The sequence below is a fragment of the Aquila chrysaetos genome, chromosome 10 (assembly GCF_900496995.4).
Source record: "Aquila chrysaetos chrysaetos chromosome 10, bAquChr1.4, whole genome shotgun sequence".
In the NCBI taxonomy this organism is placed as follows: Eukaryota; Metazoa; Chordata; class Aves; order Accipitriformes; family Accipitridae; genus Aquila; species Aquila chrysaetos.
The window spans coordinates 43,206,602-43,229,707 of NC_044013.1; the positions used below are offsets into that span (position 1 = coordinate 43,206,602).

Genomic DNA, 23,106 nt, shown 5'->3' on the forward strand with positions numbered 1-23,106 from the left:
ATTAACGAGGCCGGAGCCCACAGTCGTGCTGCAGGGATAAGCGGGTTTGGCAGCCCGCCGCCCCAGCCAGACAAGGTGGGGGCTCCCAGCGCCGCGAGGTGACGATCCCCAAACTGTCACCGCGGGACAAGGGGACGGTCGCTGGCGACAAGGATGCTGGCGGCCGGGGGGCTGGATGGGGGGGGGCTGCCGAAGCCCCCTCTGGCTGCCGTGCCGGGCCGGGGGCGGCCGCTGCCCTCCGTGCCCATCGTCCCTCCGGCCGGGAGCCGCGGCCGGCGGGCGAGCGGAGCCGCTGGCCTGGTGCGGGGCAAGCGGGTCGGCCAGCTCGGGGACCCGAGAGAGCTCGGAGACCCGCACCAGGAGCTGCCAGTGTGCCCAGCCAGCAGAGAGGGGAGTGCGGGGGGCTGCGAGTGTGAGGGTGCACGCCGCGCACCCCGCTAACCGGAGAGAGGCGCGCGCACCAACTCCCCACTGTATGGAATATGTATATATATAGAAATGTATCTATATATGCAAATAAATCTTCTAGGAATGTACACACATTTTTTATAGTTATGGGTATAGTTTTACGGATATAATTAGATTAGATATAATATCTAATTATATGATGTTATATATAGTGTGTGCACATACAGAGACAAATGCATGCACACAGGCATGCGCGCACTCTCGCTCTGAGTGTATGTATACATGCACACTACACTATACACATGCACACACTCTATATAGCTCTGTGTGTATATGTGCACACGCACACTCTTGCTGCTCTCACACAGCGTGTATCTGTACACACACTTTCCCACACGATAGAGATGATACACGCATACTCTCTGTCTCGCTCACACACACACTCTACATATACTACAAATACATAAGTACACACAAACTATATACACACTCTCTGTTTATATATACATATATGTATATATACTATATATTACATACTATATTATACATAGTAAATAAAACACACTATTAATAATTATAGACTATATATTATATATACATACACAGAATATATATTAGATATACACACAGTATACTTAAATACACATATACTATAAATACATAAAACCCACACAAACTATATACACATTTACACTCTCTTTCTTCTCCCCATTGTATATTATATACACTGTGCTTTATATAGTACTTATTCTATATACTCTTTATTATATAGATTTTTGTATATAAACACATTCTCAACACACAAACACGCGTATGTATCTTTCTTTCTACATCCCCCCCCGGCCCAGTGTCTCTCTAGAAACACACAGTCCTTGTCCGTCCCCCCTGCCCCCGCCGCGATCCATATTCATATTATAAACTATATTATATAGTTTATATACTGTAAGTATATACTATATTTATAATGTATACTATTTATAATTATATGCTATATACTATAATGTACACACAATATGTATACACACACTATACAGATACATACACACATAAATGCACACTACATAGTATATATATGTACCCATATACATAAACTACACACACTTTCTCTTTCTCTCCACCCACCACATATGTAGAAAAAAATACATTTTATATACTCTATAGTATTTATATACTATGTTTTGTATATACATACACAGTATAGATACACACACACAAGCACACTCTCTCCTCTCTCTCCCACTCTGCCCCCGCCTATATATTTTTATATTTAAATACAAAGCATTATACACTATTTACTATATAGTATATAATTTGTACTATTTATAATCACATACTATATATTATATACACAAGCAATATTATATATACACAATACTCTCTCCCCCTCTTCTGGAGAACCCACACAGTATATTACAGATTAGATATAGTATATCTACTATATACTATTTATAATTATATCCTATATATTACATATATCAAACATACACTACACAGAGTATATGTATTCACACACAATATACTTACACTATATGTATATACACACACAAATGTGCTCACTCCTCAAACATGATATATTGTGAACTATATATTTTAAAATAAATTTTATATATATACTATATGATATACATATATATACATGCAATTCACGTGCTCTCTCCTTACACTGTAGACACTAGTATACATATATGTATACATTTAGTATACATATATGTATACTTTATATAGTATGCATGAACATATATATAGTAGACATTATACTATCATCCAGTATACATATATACTGTATAAGAGCTAGTGTGTAAAAGAGCATGTGTGAATGTGTGTATATAATATATACACTCTATACTTGTCTATATACTATACATATACACATGCTTCATACAGTATAATTAATATATAATATATACTGGATAGTATACATACGCATACTAGATAGTATAATGTATACTACATATATATATATACATACTATACGGTATATATACACTGTAGTATAGGTACAATATGTGATAGTATGTAGTATACATGTGTATATCATATAGTAAATATACATATATTCTCTATATATACTCTATAGTATACATATAATGTATGCATGTAGTATATGCTATACCATCTAGTATACACATGTATACTGTCTAGTATATACTATATAACAGCTATAGTGTGTGTGGAGGGAGCGCACATGAGAAGTGTGTATATGTACACTATATACATACACTCTTCACATGCTCTCTCTACACACACTATACGTGTATATGCATATTATATGTAACTATAGATTATACAGTGATATCTATATATAGTATATATAGATATATACACTGTATACATTATATAGTACGTATAGAGATATGTGCTATATATACCCTATAGAATATATACTGATAAAGTCTACTACGTGTATGCATACCATGTACTATATATATATATGCGCTATATGATACATATGTATACACACAGGTTTATGTATAGACTCCTATCTGTAGCTGTTGTTTACCTACACTGTATGAGTGTACACGCATCATGCAGTACATACTCGACAGGACACAACTACAGACACGCCATTCTGCGTCATTCCGTGCCGTACTTTCCAGGCAGACGCAGGCACCGCCCATGGTGGGGGGCGGGGAGGCAGAGAAAAGGGAAGAAAGAGGAGAGCGGGAAGAGAGGGGGAAGGAAGGAGGGGAGAAAGGACCAGGCTGCAGTGGAAGGGGGGGAGGGGGGAGACAAAAGCGAAGGGACCGCTGCCAAAAAGGAAGACGGGCTACGGGAGGGAGCAGCGTGGGACGGGCGTCCCGCGGGCCGCGGCGGACCCCCGCCCGCCCCGGCGCTCAGCCGCCGTGTGCCCGCGGCCGGGTCCGTGCTGAGGCGCTGGCGGGTGCCGGCGTGCCCCGCAAAGCCGCTCCCAAACGCCGGCGTTGCCTCCCCGCCAGCCCTTTTTCTCCTGAAAACGATTGCTCGGTGAACGAACGACAGCGCTGCCCAGCGAAGAGGCGAGGGTCGGCCACCGGCCCGCCGTCGGCGTGACCCGTCCGGCCTGAGCGGTGGTGCTGCCCGGTTCTGAAGAGACAAGCCCACTCCGTTTCCCGGCTGTGACTTCTTACGCTAACATTAACGTACCGGCGCCCTCGTTACCGCCCGCGTAATGGCTCCCCACTGAACTGTGTCAGGTCCGTTATGTCAGTGCCGTCGCGCGCTCCTCCCCAGAGTCGCACTGCAGCCCCAGTAACGATGATTAACTGGCTGTCGGACGCTCCGCTGGGCAGCCCGGCCGTGGCGGGGACATTTCCCACCGACTGCGGGAGCTGCTGCACCGGCACGTGGCGCGGATCGGCACTAGACCCCTCACTGTAGAGCAGTAGTGCTCACAGCGGGTCCTGCACAGCTTGCGAGGACCCCCCCCGGGATGGGGGCTGTCGCACCCCCTCCATGCACCTCAAAAAAGGGAAGGCACAAGCACAGACCTCACTTTTCCCCCCTAAAGCCTCATTTTATTCACTTTGACTTGCAGCATTACCTTGCACCTTGTCGTGCTGCCCACAATCCCCCCCCCCGGAGCGCAGCAGTGAGGAACCCAGCTGCGAACCCCAGTGCTGGGAAGGGATGGCTGCAGAGCGGGCACTCGTCAGGCTGGTCCCGCTGCGGCCGAGCTGGGGCAGCCGTCCCCTCACCTTGGGGCTGCCGGTCCCCATCCCTCCACCTGCTGGTTTCAAGCACCAGTATTGCTGGAATGAAGGCTGCTGCAAACTTGTCAGCTAGCAAGAAAATAACTCTTTATTGGGGAAAAAAAAGCTCACATTTAGCAAACTCTTAATTATGTCAGCATCAGCAGAAATGATCCTAAATATACAACCCATGGCTGCAGAGAGAGCCAGCTCCTCCAGTCGGGGCTGCAGTAGGGACAGCGGGCAGCCCCCGTGCTCTGCGGGGGCTTTGTGCTGGTGTCTGTGCCCCAGGGTAGCCCCTGGCACCAAGCTGGGCTTTGGCTGTAAAATTTCCTTCTAAATTTTAATTCCAAACTTTTTTTTGTTCCAACAGGACGGACAGCCGCGCACCCCTCGCTCACGCCTGGGGCAGGCGATGCTGCCGGCCGTGGGCAGCCCCCCCCCCGGTGCCGGGGTCTGGCAGGGGCCGTAGGAGCAGGCTGTCTCCACCCGTACCTTGCGGCTGTACCAGCGACTGCGGGTCAGCCATCATCTGTCACCTGCACGGTGGGGGAACGGGACCTATCCCCGGAGCCCCCCGGGGCAGACGGGGAGCTTTTACCAACAAAGTGGGTTTCCACAAAGAAAAACCAATTGAACTTTTTTACCTTCTCCTGTGGATGCTGCAAGGGAAACACCAGTGGTTCGGGGCTGGCAGGGCCCCCCCCAATGCTGCCTGGCCATGCACAGCCCACGGGATGCTGCAGCCCCTGGGGGTAGCGGCTGCTCCTTGCCGACAGGCAGCCCTGAGCAGGGGGGGGGTTCCTTGGAGTTTGAATACATGAAAAAATGAGGACTGTAAACAGCTTTGTTTTGGCCATTATCCATTACAGTCTGTATGGAAGAAAATTACTTTTCTCAATCATAATCAACACATAATAATCCTGGCTTGAGACAGACTAAAAAATAGGCCTTTAGTTTGAATTTCTATTATTAATTCCTCTTGTTTCCATAGCAAGAAAGAAAAAAATAAAAGTTTTTTCCTTTCTTCTCTGCTTTTCATTAGCAAACAGATTATCTGAAGGCTGGCTGCAAAGCCTCCTCGGGAAATACCGGCACCCCGACCCGGCTGGGATCCCGCGCGGAATCACCATCCGCACACAGAGAGCCCGTCAGCTGATGCCGGACTGCCTGGTCCCCGCAAGCCGAACGGTGCCGTGGGTGCCTGGGCAGATCGGCCCACGCGGCGTGTGCCGTCGCGCACGTGCACGTGGGCCGGGGTGAGTCCCGGGGTTAATTCTGCAAGAAAAGGTGTCCTTCAGGCTTCGGCTCTGTGATGAAATCCCTGACACAAGCCGGGCCCCCCGCGAGCCCCCCTCAGCCCCTCTCCCCTTCCCACACCCTGGATCACTGTTTTTGCCCGCTTCCCAGCCAGGCTGCAGGGCTGGGCGACCGGAACGTGCCGGTGGGTGCCTGCGCCTTCCCCACGTCCTTCTTCCCCCGCAGGCTCCGGCCCCAGCTGAATTTGACAGAAGCCCAGAGATGGTCGCACCTCTGCAAGTGGCATCGAGGAGCAGCCAAGAGGCTGCGGCGGGCAGCCTGCGGCTCCGAGAGGGGAGAAAGGTGGGGGGCGAACGGCCGCCCCGGAGCGGACCGAAAAACCCGGTGCTCGCAGCACCGCGGCTGCTTTCTTTCAATTCCCCCACTTATTAAAGAAATCTCGTGATTATTTTTTGAAGCCTGACTCATGTTTTTTAAACGCCTGGCACCATCAGTGCCAAGGAGCAAATATTATGGGAAAGGCATTGATTCCTCAGAGATTTATTTTCTTTTATTTTAAATGATTGCCCTTGATGCCCTTTTACCTGAGCAGAAGTGTAGGGCTCCTTTAGAAACAATATCTTGCTAATTGTACCAGAGTCATTTTGCTGCATAAAGCATCTTATTTCATAATGATGTGAGTGGTGCAGTGTAATGAATGCCTGCCTGGGGAAATTAAAGTAATCAATTGCTAAGGCCAACACATTTTAGAACAAGTACAGAAAAAAAAGTGAAGATAAGGGCTTTTAAGCCACGGGGTGGAAAATACGCACATAATTCTCTGATCAGTTTTAAAATGTGAACAAATGTAATTTCTTCATCAGCTATGGAAATAAAAAAAAAGGGCTATGTGGAGCGGGGACTTCACCCTCTGCTGAAAACTGTCTATTGCAAGAAACCACGAAAGCCTTTTCTACCAGAAATCCCGGCCCCGCTAAACCACAGCAGCCCTGCACAGAGCTGACGGGGCCGTGCCTGCCCAGCTCCGGCCACCCCCCCGCTGCCCAGCGCCAGACTTCCCTTAAATATTAAGCAAATCATCCCACAGGAGGGAATGTTGCCACTTGCTCATCTGTGAGGTTTAATTAATGTTTGCAAAACACTTGCAAGATGAAAATCTACTCCAGAAGCGCTAAGCATTATATTACAGCCACCTCACTGGGGTACTTCAATGTAATTTGCTTAAATCACGCCTGTAGAGCACTTTGAGCTCTCGGGGTAAGGGGTGCCAGGGCAGCGCACGGTGCCAGCGTCCCCGCAGACCCGGCGGCCCATCGCGCCGTGGCCCCTCGCCGGTGCTGAGCCGCGGCTCTGCCGTGGGGCGGGCGCAGCGGCCGCGGCCCCGCGTCGGCGTGAGTCGGGACGTGCCCGCTCCTGCACGAGGGCTGACGGGCCGGCACCGGTACTTCGGCTCTTCCTAATGAGCACTTACCAGTTCTCCTTTGTGAAATGATTTTCATCGTAACCACGCCGGACAACTTGAACACAGCAGATGTTTTCATGAAGGCGTGGGACATCCATAAAAGACCATGCCACAGATAACACAGGGAATACATCATGTTTATTACTTGTTACGTCAAATTGAATTGGAGCGATGATCTGATGCTGAAAGGCAGTCGGAAATGAGTGGGGAACTGCAGTTGTACAGATTGGTAAACGTAAGTCGTAGCGGCATCCCTGACCCACCGCTCCCCGGCTTTTGTTGGGGAATTTATACGGTACCCACACAAACCTCTCTTTTAATTCGCCTCGAGGGGTACCACATAAATTCCCCAACACTCTCCTGGTCCCTGGCTCTCTTCCTAAGCTGACTCACTTCACCACCACTTCTAGACAAGGACGGGACTGTCTACAGTACTTTGAAAAGCAGAAAATGTGCAGGCTTTTTAGCCTTTCTTTTGTAAAACTCGATCCCAGCCCAAACCTTCATCTTCATCTAATCCAAAAGAAGGGTAGCCATCCTCATACCAAAAAAGACCAACACCTCCCACCCCCGCCAGCCACATGAGCACCAAAACTGTTTCAGATCTGGCAACAAAGGAAGTTTTTCAGCCCTCCTGTTCCTAAAACTGATTTCCAGTCCCTGCATGTAAACTCGGCTTAGCCTGAACTGCAGTCCGCTCCTGCCCGTCCCCAGGCTGGCTCCCACCCACCGGCCCCACGCCGAGGGGGCTGCCTCCCTCCCCACGCAACACCCTCCGGCTGGGGATGCTCTGACCCTCGGCAGTATTGCTCCCCCCATCCAAACCCTCCACAGCGTTTACGTGTCCCTCGTGTTCCCTGTTCTTCCTTTCACAAAGTCACTTTGTCATTTACTCTTGGTGACAGGTCACCCACAACCCAAGCACCAGGCTGCAGCAGTGATTTATTACTGCTGGACCTGTTCAGCTCTATAAAAAGAGCCATTTCTGCTTTTTTGGCTAGCACTGACAATTACAGATAGTTGACCATTTTTCTTACGAGCTTCAGCTTGCGGCTTTTTCATTCCCAGGCAGCTCTAGAAGTTAACAAAATGCAGGTGGGCTTCTAGGTCTGGAGAGAAAGCTTCTTTTCTTCGTCTGGCACGGCCTCAGCTGCAGACCTCTGGAGATGGGGAAGAATCCTACCAGCTGCTGGCCCGTTTCTCAGCTGTAGGGATACACCTATTCCTAAGCACTGTTTTAAGTAATTGGCATTCTGCTTGCCTGTTTACAGGTAGTAAGGACAGGAGGGCTTTGGTTGCTGCTCTCAGAAAACTTAGTTCACGTTCCTCGAGCAAGAAGCCGACCGGCACCTGCAGGTTTGGCTCATCGTAACAGTAACACAGTTTGCATGAAAGTCGTTTCTGAACAGCGAAGGACAGATTGCTTTATAAAAAAACCCAACACCAAAAGCTAATTAAGACTATATTAAATTATTAGATTGTGGCATCTGGCTGTCCAAGTCCTGAGATTGCAAATGTTTTTTCTAATGCTTTAAGCTTTGTTTCGAGCTTGTTTAAATTCATTACAGGATGCCCTTTCGGACAAAGTTTAGTTGGCTTAAGATGTAGTATTATTCTTCTAGGTTTTGGCAGCTCTTGGTGCTCTGCTTGTAACCAAACTTTTACCCACAAGAGTTATCTCAAGCACACCTCCTGAAGAGCCCCCATGGCGAATGCAGCCCCAGACCGGCCAGCACGTCCCTCTCCGCTTCTCAGGTTGTAAAACATCAACAGAAAGCGTTACATATACTTTTTTTCACTTTTAACTTTTTGACAGAAACTCTTCATGCGTTCAAATCAACCTGACAACTTGGCTCTGCATTTCTTTTGAGTGAACGAATTAATTGGAAAATTTTGCTCTCGAGAAGCGGATCCTCGCTGCAGAGCAGGGCGGGTTGCTCTGGGGTGATGCCTGGTGCCACCAGATCCCCCTCCAGGCCAGGGGCTCGTCCCCTCCTTCGCCCCCCAGCAGACGAGCAGTGGGTTTCTGGCTATTTGGTCTTGTAAAACACCTTTCAAAGACACATTCCAGCCTGCCAGGCTAACGGCGAAACCTGCGTGCTCAAGCCCACTCTGCGTGTTGCTCCACAGGCTGGACTCTTGCAGTCATCTCCTTGTGGTTTAAACTTTAACACACGAGATCTAAAAGCTCTTCCCCTGCTTAGTCCCCAGAATAATTTGTACCAGGGTTCTTACCAGAGGGAAAAAAGACTGTTAACAATTTCACGCAACTCAACACACAATGCACTGGCTATATCTGCAGCCTATTCTATTCAATTCTGCTTCCTCATTAAAAAAACCAACCCAACCATTGATTACATCCCGCTGGCTTTAATAAGCTCTGTGACTATTGTTCTCGCCCACAGCAGCTGTAGCTGCCCCTTAAAATGGTCTTGACTTCTCGCACTGGCTGCGTGGCTATTGTGTTACTGCTCAACCCCCTTTCCTCCACACGCAGCTAATAAATAAGCACTTTTCGTGTGGTTTTGTGCCCTGGTGTTTCGGGTTTCCAGCATCGCGGCAAGATTGAGAGAAGTTCACGATGAAGAAGTGAGGAGCGGGGGGGTCATTGCTATTAGTATTAGCATCCTCCAAGTGCCTGGCAGTGCGAGGCGGGGGACACGGCCCAGGGGTTGCAGCCAAAATGCAGGCAGCTGGAGAGCAGAATGATTATTCCCACTTTTAGAGCCAGGGAGCTAAAACAAAGAGGCATTACATGATTTGTTCAAGGTCACCCCTGGGGAACCTGACGAAACGCCAGCACCGTGCCCAGAAAAAGCCCGGCGGCAGGTTCGCCTGCCCCCCCCCCTCGGCTGGGTCAGGCTGCCACCACCCTGGGAACTGGGAAGAGGGAACTGGGAAGAGGGAGACCCAAGCTCGGCATCACTGGCTCTGCTGCAGGAGGGGCCGGACGCTGCGTGCTCCGCTGTTCCCAGCGCTGACGGACGACGACCGCAGCCTGGCCGTGCTGCGCTGGCTGGGGGTGCAGAGCACGGCCCCGTGTTTGGGCCGTGCAACACGAGCACAGTCTCCCACCTGGAACCAGCCCTGAAACCATCGGAGAGGAGGTCCTGTGGTCCCCATTGCACTTCAGGCGCAGGGGCTGCGGCCCCGAGTCGGGACGCGAGGAGATCGAACGCTCGCTGGGGTGCCCAGGCGGGACCCCAGGCGGGAGGGGAGCTGCTGCCTCCCGCTGCGGGGCCACGCTGCCCGGCACCGCGCTCCTCGAGGCGGCAAGGAGAAAGCAGATTGCACCGTGAGAAATACAATATAAATGCTTTTCCTCTGGAAAATTACTAAGAAAAAGTTTGTTCCTCATCTGCAATTTAACTTTGTATTTCAATCTTTAGTCTACAGCTTTTAGTTATGTTTGTGGCCAGCTCAAAAAATGGAAATAGCTTAACTTTTCAGCCATGAAGATAATATATTCACAAAGCAGAGATTAGAAGTTTAGGGATTCATTCTCAATTCTCCTTGATTTGATATGGGGAAAGAACCTGAAAGAAAAAAGAGACCTTTTCGAACTCCTTCACTTGTTAGAGACATTCAAGGAGCTTCACATCCTTGTCTTTTTCTGAGGACTTGTAGATATTTATAGTTACTTCAGATTCAGCCTCATCGCAGGCACGTACCCCTAGCTAATTCCTGCTCATCAGGTTTTCTAAAAATGAGGGTTTTTTTCCTTCCCCTCTCACTGAGGGACGAAGGCTATTTGAAGCCATTCCATCTCATGAGGCTGTTCCCTTGCCCCGCAGTCATCAGCCCTCGCAGTGTTTGGGAAGCTGCTCTGGGAGCAGATAGCTGGACACCCGCCAGCCCCGGCCGCGGGATCCATCCTGCCCATGCCCCCGTTGCTGCTGGAGTAGCCATGCGCAGGAGAGCCGCGCTCAGCACCGCGGGGGGCAAGCCTGGCACAGACCCCGTCAGCGGGGGATGGACATGATCCCCCAACCACGACAGCGCTTGCTGGTTCATGCCCCGCAAACGCTGAACCAAGAAACGATTCCCTGACAGGCTTTCCCATTAGGTATGTATACATACATGGGGGGGGGACGTCAGGCAGACACGGACCGGCCCTGAGCCCCGTCCAAGTGCACAAAGAGCCCATTGCTTTGTCTCAATACTGCTATTATTTTTTGTATCTCCATATGCATACACATATATAAGCAGCTGTGACTTTCCCACAGGAGTTGCAGCTGATGCAAATTCAACAAACTTTAAAAGGGGGAGTATTTTGCCTCAGATGCCTCAAATCAGTAAGAGAAAATAAAAAACAAACAAAACCCAGCAAATCGACCTGGGAAGGAGAAAGCTCAACAGTTTTGCCACCTCACCTCCACACGGCACTCAGCAGCCACAGCCATTCACTGCCCTTGGGGTGAACACCTAGCACAGGAACCGGGGCGGGGAAAATTCCCCAAGTATCAGCCACAAAAGGAATTTGAAAGATTAAAAAGGGGCAACATCAACTGTCACAGAGACTCTGAACTGTCCTGAGCTGGATGTTTTTTATCAGTATCCAGTCTGAGAAAGGGCTATTTTATGACATCTCCCATGCTGCAATAATCCCTTAGGAAAAGCACCTAGGACTTGGGCACATGGACAATGGTGTTTTTCATCGTCGGCCTGCCCGGTCTTCCCAGCTTTGTCAGTCCCAGGCTGGAGCCCAGCTCACGCCACTGCTCCATCCCTTTCGATGGACCTCACCCCTTGGTGTATTCCTGCCCACCCTTGCACGCCTGGTCCCCGCCGCAGCCTGTGCCAGGCAGTTGCACGAGCTGCCGGGGTTACTAACAAGAACATTTCGCCTTCCTCGGGAGAGCCCAGCCCGCAGAGCTGGCCCACCACGCGGGAGCCTCCCCGGGTCTGCAGCCCCCTCGCATCCTTCCTGCTGCCGTGGGCAGGAGCATGGGTCTGCACCAAGAGCATCGTTCACCTCCTGCAAGGGAGTTTTCTTTTAGTTTGCCTTCGTGGTGACTCATTTTACCTTTAATATGTTTTGGCAGGACTGAGGTATTTATTTTAGCGAAGTAGTGAAAATAGTTTTGAGCATGTTAGCAGCCTATGCAATTCCTGTCAAGTCACTGCTGTTTTAATGCAGTGGCTTGGATTGACCTGACTTAGCTCTAAGCATACACAATCAATCAAGATCAAACTTTACACCGTATACAATTTCCTCATTTTTAATAACTTGCACAGTGAAATATTTTGCCAGTTCTGACATGTCACAGGCTCACATTGAAAGGCGCTGGCTTGTTTAGCCTTCTCTAATCCATTACAACATTTTCATTTTACTCTTCTCCTCGCAGAAGTCAAGTGGACATGTAAGAGCTCGGAATGGATTTTGATAACATATGACAACGGTGTGTGGTTTTTAAGGTACAACACCTCTGACTGCAGAAAACTCCTGAAGTACAGCCCAATGGTCTCTGTTTCTTTCATTTTTTATTTCCCATGGGGTTTAAAATTCCCATTACCTGTCCCACCTAGTCACCTGAGCATTGATTTCCTGTTCAGATACAGATCTAGTCTGAATGTTCATAAAAAAATACACGTTCTTGTTTAGTTACTCATACATTGCTGTTCACTTCCAAGGAGACCAAATTCTGCAAAGTCACTGGCAGAATGACTTTGGCAGTCATCTCCATGACCAGCATCATGCCAATAAAAGGTTTTATGGGAACACAATTGTATTAAAGGCTAAAATACCACCAGTCCAGGTTTTAAGAGCTGCATTTGATTCTTTAACCAGGTACATTTTCCTTCCACTAGAGCTTTACAGCCTACATACTACATTACTTCTCAAATCTGTTTTTAATTGAAGTTGGTTTTGTAATGGAGCTACATGTGCATTATTTGATAAATGTGAATTGTAGTAAATACCCTTAAGCCAACTATTTAAAAGTAGAGAGCAAGGTTTATAAATGTGCTTCATAAATAGCAGTATTTTCTAATTTCATAGAACAACAAGAACAAATCACCAGCTTCTTTCAGAGATAGATTAGTTCCCTGTAGACAATACATTGATCCTAACAGATTTCCATCTATTTTCAGGACTTTGAAAGAACAGCTATTACCATTCAATTATAATGCTTCATTAAACAACTTAAACCCTACATATTGCATGCTTTTAGTTAAAAAAATGTTCAGTAACCTTGTTTATGACATGTGGTGTTTGTTCAGAGAAATCTGGCAGAACAAGCGTGCGGCCACACAGCATCGCTACAGCCCTGCGCTGCTGGGAAAATCCCGAGGGGAGATTTGCCGCAGCCCGTGTCCCTGGGCAGCCAGCGTCCGTCCTCGCCCGGCTCTCGGGGCACGGCGTGCCTCGCTGCGGGGAGAGACGGGGGCATCTGCAGGTGACACCACACTGTCCCCCGTGCAACTGCCTAACTGGAGCTGACCGGGGGAAAAACCCCAACCGCTGCCCATCGCTGCCCGCTGCCTCCTGGCGCTGGAGCAGCCAGAGCACCAGGCTGCCCAACGGGAGCTGCAGACTACCTCAGAACATGACGTTTGTTAGGTGCTTCACCAGGAAAATATAAATATCCTTCCTCTGCTGGCGGGCAGGCAGCCTCTGACATTACCGCTGACCGCCACGAGCGCTGGACTCCTGCAGATCTCAGGGTGACACTGAATTTTACTACGAAACGCGAGGCACTGTGTAAAACTTAATTGCCCCTGTGTGTTGTAAAAGCCAGGGACTGATCTTCAGTCGGTGTCAGCAGCACAGCTCAGCGACGTCTCTCTGCCCTGGCTCCCAGTCAGACAAAAAGACAATGGTAACATTTAATTTCCCCCTTTCTCCCCCTCTCCCCCCAGCCCATCTCTGGTGTATCTCACCATTATCCATCTGCTCCTCGGGGAGAAGGCTTTGCTGCTTGGTGGGGACCTGCTGCCGCCACCCGCGATGCTCAAGATTTTACCTGAAATCACAAAGGAAAATTGAGAGAGAGAACAAGTGAACCAGTGAGTTCTGAATCCGACTCCACAGCCTTAACTGAAGGTCACCCCACACCTCTGTTTAGGGGTTATTAGTTTTCATATTTGTATAGTCCTTCACGAGCGTTACAAGTGATGAGCAATGACAGCTCATGTATATATGTCTGCATACACACACACGCATATATATACATACACCCCCTTATATCTGAACACCGTGCCAAAGAAATTGTGTTTCACATCATTTCTAGTGTCATCTTTAATTAATTTGCATCTCTCTTCTCATTATGGCTCATCCCTCATTTATAAGGTGTCCTTCAACCAGGACACTGGGAGAAGGCCGAGAAGTGAAAAACAGCAAGGAATAATCTAAAGGTAGAGTCTAGGAAAGCCTTTCAGACAGTTGCACCTCTCGCTTAACACTCCCATCCCCACATCGCTTCTTCCCACGTACGATTTCTTCTTTAGCGAATTAGCTTTCCCCAGAACTGATTCATTGCATCCCAATGGCCATAGATTCCCTCTCACATCTTATTAATCAAAGAATAAAGGAGTGAATGCACATGTCTTTGAGAATAACAATGGGGCATTTGACAGCTAAATGGAGCCACAATATGCAGAAATATAAACATCCACGTGCAATTTATCCACTTTCTCCCACCCGTCCCCCCCAGCGCGACGTGTCTGGGTGACTCCACGTCTGAAGGTTAAGTGTGTCCTTTACCGTTCACAGTTCAGGCACCAGAACCAAAGTGGCAATAAAACGGCTGCAAGGGAAGGTCCCCAGCACTGCGGTCCCTCGGCGCTCGCCGCACAAAGACCAACTGTTCTCTCGGATTACCGGAGTATACCCTCTGCCATCACAGTGTAAATCACAGCCACAACTTGCTACAATATCGCTATTAAAAAGTCTGAAAACATCATAAACAGAACTCATGTGGGGAGATATTTCATCTTGAGGTTTGGTGACAAGGTCAGCAGCACTTAAACGTGTCCTTCAGCTTGAGCTCGGCCCTTTCTGCACAACCTATTTTAAGACCTGCATAATACCGACCTCCGTACCCCATTTGCGCGCCCTTGAAATGCCGCCAGGAGACCTGCCGGGTTTGTGTCTCACCTTGAAATCCCACTTTGTAATACAGCTGATACGTCGGCAGGAGAGGCCGGCCTTCTGCTGTGCTACCGGGAGCTCATTGGCAATCTTTGACCCTGTGCCAAATCCAAGCCGATTTCTTTTCTGTAGAACATCCTATAATGGGTCATCATCTGGAAATCCCACAGAAGGATACAGCTGACCTGGGCATCCGTCCTTGAAGTCTGCAGTCCAGGTGACAGCTCCTGTAACACATTAGAAGTATATTTTAAAACAAGGTCAGTCACCGTGCTATACCACACCTAGTACGTAAATGGAAAATCAATGTGTATAAAGCTGCTTGTCTTCCCTCAACTGTAGCATCTTAAAAACCCGGCACCACCACCAATTATTGACAAGGATATCTCACTTTGGTTAGAAAACGGTTTTCCACACCAAACAGATGCGTACCGCAGAGAAACCACACCTCAGCAGAGGTAGTCCAAGATACTAGAGAGACAGGGAAGACCAAGAGAGACAGCGTTTGCTCTCCAACGTCAGGGAGCCTCTGCTTGGCGGAGGCTGAGGAGCAGAGCCCTGGGAGCTCCCCCTGCGCAGGGACCTCAGCTGGGGGCCGCGGGGCAGGGGGCTGCCCCTGCTGCGGCAGGAAAAGCGCTTTACAGCCGGTGCTTCTTAGTTCTTCTAGCGCACATGGCAAATAAGAATAATTATATATAAAATCATAGGACTCAGGCTAGCTAATCATCAAAGGGAAAAAACAGAACAATGTACAACATTTCCCAAGATTGCCGAAAGCCTTTTAACAGCAGTGATCAGCTTCTAATTAAACCCAACTCCAAGCGCTTTTGCTGAAACGGAGCCAGTAACAGAAATCTAATAGGACGTTGTTTGTCGAAACCGTGCGAGTAAACAGTTTGGATCCCGTTACAAAGACTGCCTTTTGCCGACTGGCAGAAACATCGCTTTCTGACTAAGATGTGTATTCACAGTGAACTGAATATGGAATTGGCTTGTGCCACATTTCTTTTTTTCCCCCATATATATTTTTGCAATATATGAAATAAACCTACACCAACAGGAGACCTTCCAAGAGGACCAGTTGAAAAGAATATCCTCCTTTTTTGTTCAAAATCTCTTCTGTGTCTTGTTGGTCAAAAAGGCATTTTGCAATTAAAATTTTCATCAGAAATGGAACATTCTTTCCAGCTTTGCAGATGGCGAGAAGAAAAAAATGTTATCACTCGGTAGCATAGGTGGTTGCTCAGAAAACAAGCGCCTGCCTTTAACCATGTAGGAAGCCTGAGTGTGTGATTGTACAACATGGAAACAGTTTGTTCTTTGCCTAATACAAAATTAAACATTATGAAATTCACTGAGCGATATATTTTGTCCCATGAGAGATTAGCTTCAGAAATACAGAGGCAGAAAAATACTCATCTTTCATTATCATGCTAGTTTTTAAACAGCTGGGAAATACTGCTTCTTCCCTCAAATGAGCAGACCAGATGAAAACAATGTTCTACCTCTGCCTCCCCCCAACAACATTTTTCCCTTTTCCCAGGGAGATTTTCCATTTCAATTAAATTTCCTCTTTATTACCACCCTCCTTTTAAAAAAAAAAAATAATTTTTCTGGCACATATTTTCATGCTATTAAACTTTTTTTTTTCCTTACACATCTATTTTTCATTTTCTTTTATTGCCAAGAGCAACAACATGTATCCATGTGCATGTGCTGGGGGAAGGAGGGATGAGGAAAGGAGAAGAAAGAGATAAGAAAAGAATAAAAAGAGGGAAAAGGTGGGAAAAATCATCTAATACAGAACAACTGCTGGTAAGACCAGCTAAACTGCTTGACAAGTCACTTTCATGAAAACAAAAAGTTTTCCTATTTTGCTGGGAACAGAGGTTAAGCCCCTGGTCCCTTCTCCTCCCTGACTGTGCCCCAAGTGTAAGAGGGAGTTAATCCCTTGCTGCTCATTAAAGCCACTGCTCTGCGTTAAGAACTTTTTCACAGAGAACAAAACAAGCAGAAACAAGTAATTTCTGGTTTCTAAGCCATGCTCAAGCTACTTTTTTACTGACAGCTCTTCCCATGCCGTACTGAGAAAGGGGAGAAGCCCGCTGGTAACGGCACGCTGGGTCTGCAAGCTCCCAGGGGTCAAGAGCCTTACACTATAGGAGGCTATGGTAAAGGGACACTCTGATTTATGTATTTCACTGATATATTTCAATGCTTGCATTTGTATTTACAATCCAATGAAAAATTTATGACTGTTAAACTAATCCTGTATGTCATAATTAAACACAAACAATCATTTCCAAATAACTGTTTACCACATTGCATATTCAATAGTGCAATTAATCTCAATGACTCTTTCTCCTTGTAAATAAATATAGGCGGGAACATATTCTGCCATAATGCACTTGTAACTGCATCCAGTGGAAGATGAAGAGTCAATCTGACATTTCAAGAGAGAGTGGTTACCTGCTTAATAAATAGATTGGAAACCTGTCATTTTCAAACGGATGCCTTGCTCTCCTGCTAACTATTTGTTCTGAGGAAAGCCTCCCAGAGAGATTTATAGGACAAGTGCTGTTTAAACATTAATCTCAATGCAGAGAAAGAGGGAAGCGGGCTGCTCTCAGAGTTCTGCCAAGGGATCCGAGACCCGAGGGGGGACACGCGCCGGCCGGCCCCCAGACCTGCCGCCAGCGGTGGCTCCGCGGCCAGAACGCGCAGGATGGCGAGCGGCGGGGCAGCCGGGGCTCCGGGAGAGCCCAGCGTCCGTCCGCAGGGACCCCCTCGCCTGCGACCAGCTCTGACGACGAGCGGGCGAGGGGACGTGCTGGGAAAGCTCCAGCGAGAACCGAGAACCGGCAGCAGAAAGAGGCCGCGGCGTAATGAGGATTAACTCCTGCCAACGGACCTGTCTCTGGGCGGACCTGTCCTCACCAGCCCAGGTGGGATTCTGCTGGCAGAGCCTGGGATCACCAGCGAGGAACAGCCTCGCTGCTGGTGCAAACCGGGGTGCTGCCGGTGCAAACCGGGGCGCTGCTGGTGCAAACTGGGGTGCTGCTGGCAGCCGCTCGCCGAGAAGCCGGTCCACCCCGAGTCAGTGGCACTGTAAGCAGCATATTGTTAGGATTCAGCAGCAGCCTGTTTCCTTTCAGGCATAAAAAAATGAAATAGCGATCTGCTGATGGGTGCTGATTGGTAGATGGCTCCACATGAAACAGCATTTGTCCTGAGAACAAGGTGAATAAAAGACTTAATGGAGTTCAGCGATGCAATACAAATAACGGTGTCCCTTTACATTACCAACAACACACACTATGCTCTCTCCAGATCCCTGTTCTCTCGAATACTCCACAAGGAAGCTTTTTGTAAATAGGATGTCTCACTTAATGTCCTCTCCCAAACATCGTATTAATCACCCTTTAAGAATGCACGGTCTCAGGGAATAAGGATTGCACTGGGCGTGAGGAAGACACTGCTCCTATTTTTAGCTGCACGTTGACTTTCCGCAAGCCCGTGCCGTTTCCCCACGGCTGAAGCTAAGACCGTAGGACCCCTCTGCTGCGGACGTGCACGGAGATGCCACAGCGGAGGGCAGTCACCACACGTGGAGGAGAGCCGGTATCACCACCGGCCCTGACAGCACGGCCACCCCGGGGCACTGGCTCTGCACGGCTTCGCCCCGGGGAGGGGGCTGCAGACAAGGGGTCTCCCGTAAAGAGCAGGAGGGGACGGAGGGGACCTCCTCACGGGGTCCCTGAGCTGTGCGAGCAGGTATAAAGGAGGCTGAAGGGTACTTGATAGCTCAAGAGACTGCTAATTGGCTATGAAGGATTTCCCCTCTAGATTGCAGGTTTATATTGTCCCCAGGTTGGTGCTAGTGACTGGAAGCTATTTCCACCCAGAGACCTATGTGAAGTGAAGTTGAATGATTGTCCCAGGCTGGGTCCTAGCAGACTAGCTCCTGCAAGCTCTCCTTACTGCTTATGCAGAGAAGGAAACGGCTGGAAGTGCAACTGCAGGAGAATTAACCATCCTCTGTCACACTTTGCCAGCAGGGTCAAACGTGTTCCATGCAGCAGGCGAGGTGGAGGATGCTTGCAATGTTATCGTGCATGCTCGTCTCTTGCAGTGGCCGGAAGATTTCGGCTCTCTGGGCTGTCAGTTCGCCAGCTTTCATAAGCACCAAACTCCCTAAAGAAATCAAATTCTTTAGAATTATTTCACTTTGCATATGTTGATTTTCATGCTAGCACTAACAGTCCTGTACTCGCACTTGTTTATTTTCAGGGTGTTTGCCCAATCTTTGCTGTAAACGTGTTTTCATAGGTCAAAATGACCTATAGGTTTTCAAAGGTCGAGAGGAAATGGCCTCAAGTTGAGGCAAGGGAGATTTAGGTTAGATATTAGGAAAAATTTTTTTACAGAGAGGGTTGTCAGACTTTGGAATAGGCGGCCCAGGGAAGTGGTTGAGTCACCATCCCTGGAGGTATTCAAAAAGCGAGTAGATGGGGTACTTCAGGACATGGTTTAGTGGGCATGGTTGATGGTTGGACTCGATGATCTTGAAGGTCTTTTCCAACCTAAATGATTCTATGAAAAGCAAAGCATGAAAATCACCAAAAATATTTGTATCATGAAGATTTTCAGTTCTACAGTAAACGCAATGAGGGGAAAAAAGGGAAGTTGCAGTAAGGGACCTGCTGTCCTGCAGACCCTGCTGCCCCGCAGGAGAGCTGCCCCCCTTCGCCACTCATGCAAAGGGCACAGCTCGGTACCGGAGACGTCACCAAGCACCGTGCGGGCGCTTGCTGAGACCTGGCCCTGGCGCAGGAGCAGCAGAGCCCTGCGGACACGCTGCTCCCGGGGGGGACGCAGCCCCACGGGTCTTCCAGAGCACGTACACCATGGGCACCCCCCAGCAGAATGGGCTGCAAGGGGGACACGGCCGGGGACCCCCCCCCGCCATTTGCACTGCCGGTTCAGAGGAAGGAAGGCTCCGGCACGAGGGTTGGCTGTGGCGGGGCACCGAAGCAGGGCGCGTGCTCTCCTGATTGTTGAACAACATCCTAAAAAAATGACCTCTGACAACCAGCAGCGATGTGCATGCACCACCCACCAAGAAAACACGGTGGGACAGCGACGCTTGCCGCGGCGTTGCCCCTAACTGTCCTGCTAAGACAGAAACAGCAGCGCACAAAGGCCAGATGCCGAAAGGCTGCCCCAATTCAGCAGCAAACACCACCCAGGTACTTTAACTGACCCCAGAGCAGTTTGCCTTCACTTTCAGCTGGGATCCATGTCATGCCTGGGCAGGAGGTTATACACGAGATGGAAAGCTGCAGGGAAGAAAAAGGCTCCTGAAAGGCATGGTAACCCTCTCTCTGGATTGCAGAGATTTCAAGCGCTCCCACTGGGGACTCAAAATTGTGTCAAACAAATGCAACTTATTGTCTCCTTCCCTGTCCTGCAGTCCCTAACAAAGTTGTTTTCATTATCTGGGAAACCCCTGGTGAAGTGTTAGCATCTTAAGTAACCCTTGTAAGTGGAACCAAATTAGGAAAGCGGGCAGACAACAGAGGCAGAGAAAACAGATTCCATTTTCTATATATCAGTTTCTATTAGTTTCAAAGATAGGTCTCTATTACACCCACTCTTTGTCCACGGTCAGAGTGCATTCAACAAATTGAAATTGAAATGTGTCTGCTGATGAGACTGATGCTGTTATTAGATTTAACTATCAATCACCAGCTGAGTGAAGTATAATGCAATTCATTAGGTATCAGTCTTACAGACATTTCAGCTGAATCCTGTAAGCAAACCAGAAGCAAAGCTCTCTGCAATGATCATTTGGTTTACAAACAGCTTATGGGGAGTACCTCCAATGTGCATACAGCTTATGTTTTTATTTTTCAGAATTCCTCCTGCTGCTGGAAAGGTTTCCTCCTGTCCTGCTCCTCCACACGCTTGTGCAAAACCCCTTCACCCACCCAACTCTTTTCCAGCATCTGCAATGAATCTCTGGGTAAACCACTTAAAAATTACACTAGCGATTTACCCACCCCTCGTTGCAGATGGATGCGGTACTCAGGCCTCCCTCCGCATCTCAACACCGACGACTCCGCGGAGAAGCAGCCCCGGGGATGGAGGCTGCAGGGCCTGCACCCCCCTGTCCCACGGCCCCCCAGGGACACCCCTGCGGCTGCTCCCTGCGAGAGGCTATAGCTGCCACCGCAACGGTTCCCTGCCGTACATCACCTACCTGCCCGGGAGACGCAGAGGGTGCCTGGGGCTTCTCTCCAACCGCCCCTCACAGCTACGGAGGAAGGACGGTTGGAGAGTGATAGGGAAGAAAATTTACCTTCTAACTGCTAATGAACAACATCTTTCCTTGCTAGCCTGTAAACAAGGAAATTTGGCTCTCCTGCTGCATTAACGCGACTTGTGAAAACTAACTTGTAAGGCTGGATGTTTTTTCCAGGGTAAGTCAATGTTCCAATTATCACTAAATTGCTAGCACTTGGAACGACGCTGCATATTAATTCAAAGCAAGTGAATGTTCATTGAATTACCCAGAACAGTAAATAGCTCTTTGTGGGGTGTGTAAATAATCCCAGGGTATCTAGGAAATTGGGAAAAGAGATTTTAAAAACTAATTTGCCTGGGCAGAGTAAAAATTTTAAAGGAAATTAGTAAAAGAAGGGATTATCAATGAAATGGTTATTTTGATTGTTATGAGCTGGGTTATTATCTGTGATTAGAAAAAGCAGCCCCATGCTGCCCATGCCGTCGGTGCTGCGGGAAGGCAGCCCGGCAGCGCGAGGCCACGCAGCCCCGCTCCTCAGCAGCGATCTCTTCTTCATTCGGCTCAGGATGGACGCAGCGCACGGAGCCTGTCCTTGGCCAGGGGGAGGACGGGCAGCCCCAGCTCTGCCTCGCAGCCCCCCGGGCTCCCCGCGGCAGGAGAGCCACAGAGTAAATGCTGCAGTGAAGCAGAAGGTGATTCATGAGTTGCCGTGCTTTCCCCACAAGGACCGAACTCTACTGTCCCTCCAGCTCGGTGGCCGTTACAGTCACTGCTAACAAACTGAGGGTTTAATAAATGCACATGGCTTTGGGGTTTTTTCTACATTTTTTTTTTCTTTTTTAATTCCACTCCCTCATCACTGAGCTAATGCACTAATGGACACTTACCATTACCTAACTTCCGGCCTAATGGGCACAGCAAATAAGTGAAAGGCTCATAAAATCAAATTTACTGAGCATCATTCCTTTTGCTGTCCATTAACCGAAACTATTTATTAGGTTAAACAGATCTAGCGTATGGAGTTATATTCATCCTGTATTAATGCTGTTACGTGGACACGTTAGGATCCCAGAAGCTCTAGCAATCGCAGGGAAGAAGGGAGGGTTGCTGTGGTGGCATTCACCAGCCACTGCCACCAGGAGCAGCCGTCCCACACCCCCTCGGCCACAGCCGCGTTGTACCCCTGTGCCAGAGGAGTGCGTGACGAATATAACCTCGGTCTCCACTCTAAGCTCCCTGTCTTCCCTTCTTTTCCAGTACTTCTCCAGCGAATAACCTCCCCGCAGCTCACTTCTTCCTCCAGCTCAGCACCTGGGACCTGTCGGAGGAGTCCTCGAATATCGACGTTCACTTGTGCTGCCATCCTGCTCCTCCCCATCCCGGAGCCCTCCCTGCGGTCTCAGTCACTGCAGAAGTGAAACCCTCTGGGCAGCCAGTGCCAGAGCTCATTCCCCACCCTCTGCGGGGTCCGACACTGAAAAACATTCAGAATAAGACCGATCCATTTACCTTTGCAACCCAGATATATTTGGCCTGACTCACCGCTGTCCTGCTGTTTGTGCTGTCGTTTGGCTACCCTGACGGGGATGCTGCTACTCAGAGCAAGCACCTGCCCGCGCCATCCTGTAGTGATGGTGCTGAGCACAGAGGTAACGTACCAGGAGCAATGAGACTTGCACACACAGAGCTGGAAATATATCTGTATATATATATGTATCGATCTACCTATGGCAGGGTCTGGTATAATGTATGATGAAAATGTGCCGAAAGAGATTAGCACCAATGATGCCTTCTGTTTTCTATCAAAAGATAGAAGTTCAGTTAATGTTCTGGCATTCAGTTCTTTGTAGAAATATAAGGAGCATTTCCATTTAATCAGCTTTCTGAATAGCAAAGAACAATTTGCTGC

At 48.6% G+C, this 23,106-nt stretch overlaps 1 long non-coding RNA gene across 2 annotated transcripts in view; it reads right to left on the reverse strand.

Moving 5' to 3' along the window:
* Window positions 1-4,167: 4,167 nt before the first annotated feature.
* The window catches only part of LOC115347049, a 101,107-nt gene continuing 82,168 nt past the window's right edge, over window positions 4,168-23,106 (reverse strand). The window contains exons 3-5 of one of the 2 annotated variants that reach the window (XR_005933388.1): window positions 14,897-15,117; window positions 6,808-13,763; window positions 4,168-5,354 (exon numbers count right to left, since the gene is read on the reverse strand). This is a non-coding gene — a long non-coding RNA (uncharacterized LOC115347049). Of the gene's footprint in view, window positions 5,355-6,807; window positions 13,764-14,896; window positions 15,118-23,106 lie in introns of those variants that run through there. The other variant, XR_005933387.1, reaches the window with a different exon arrangement.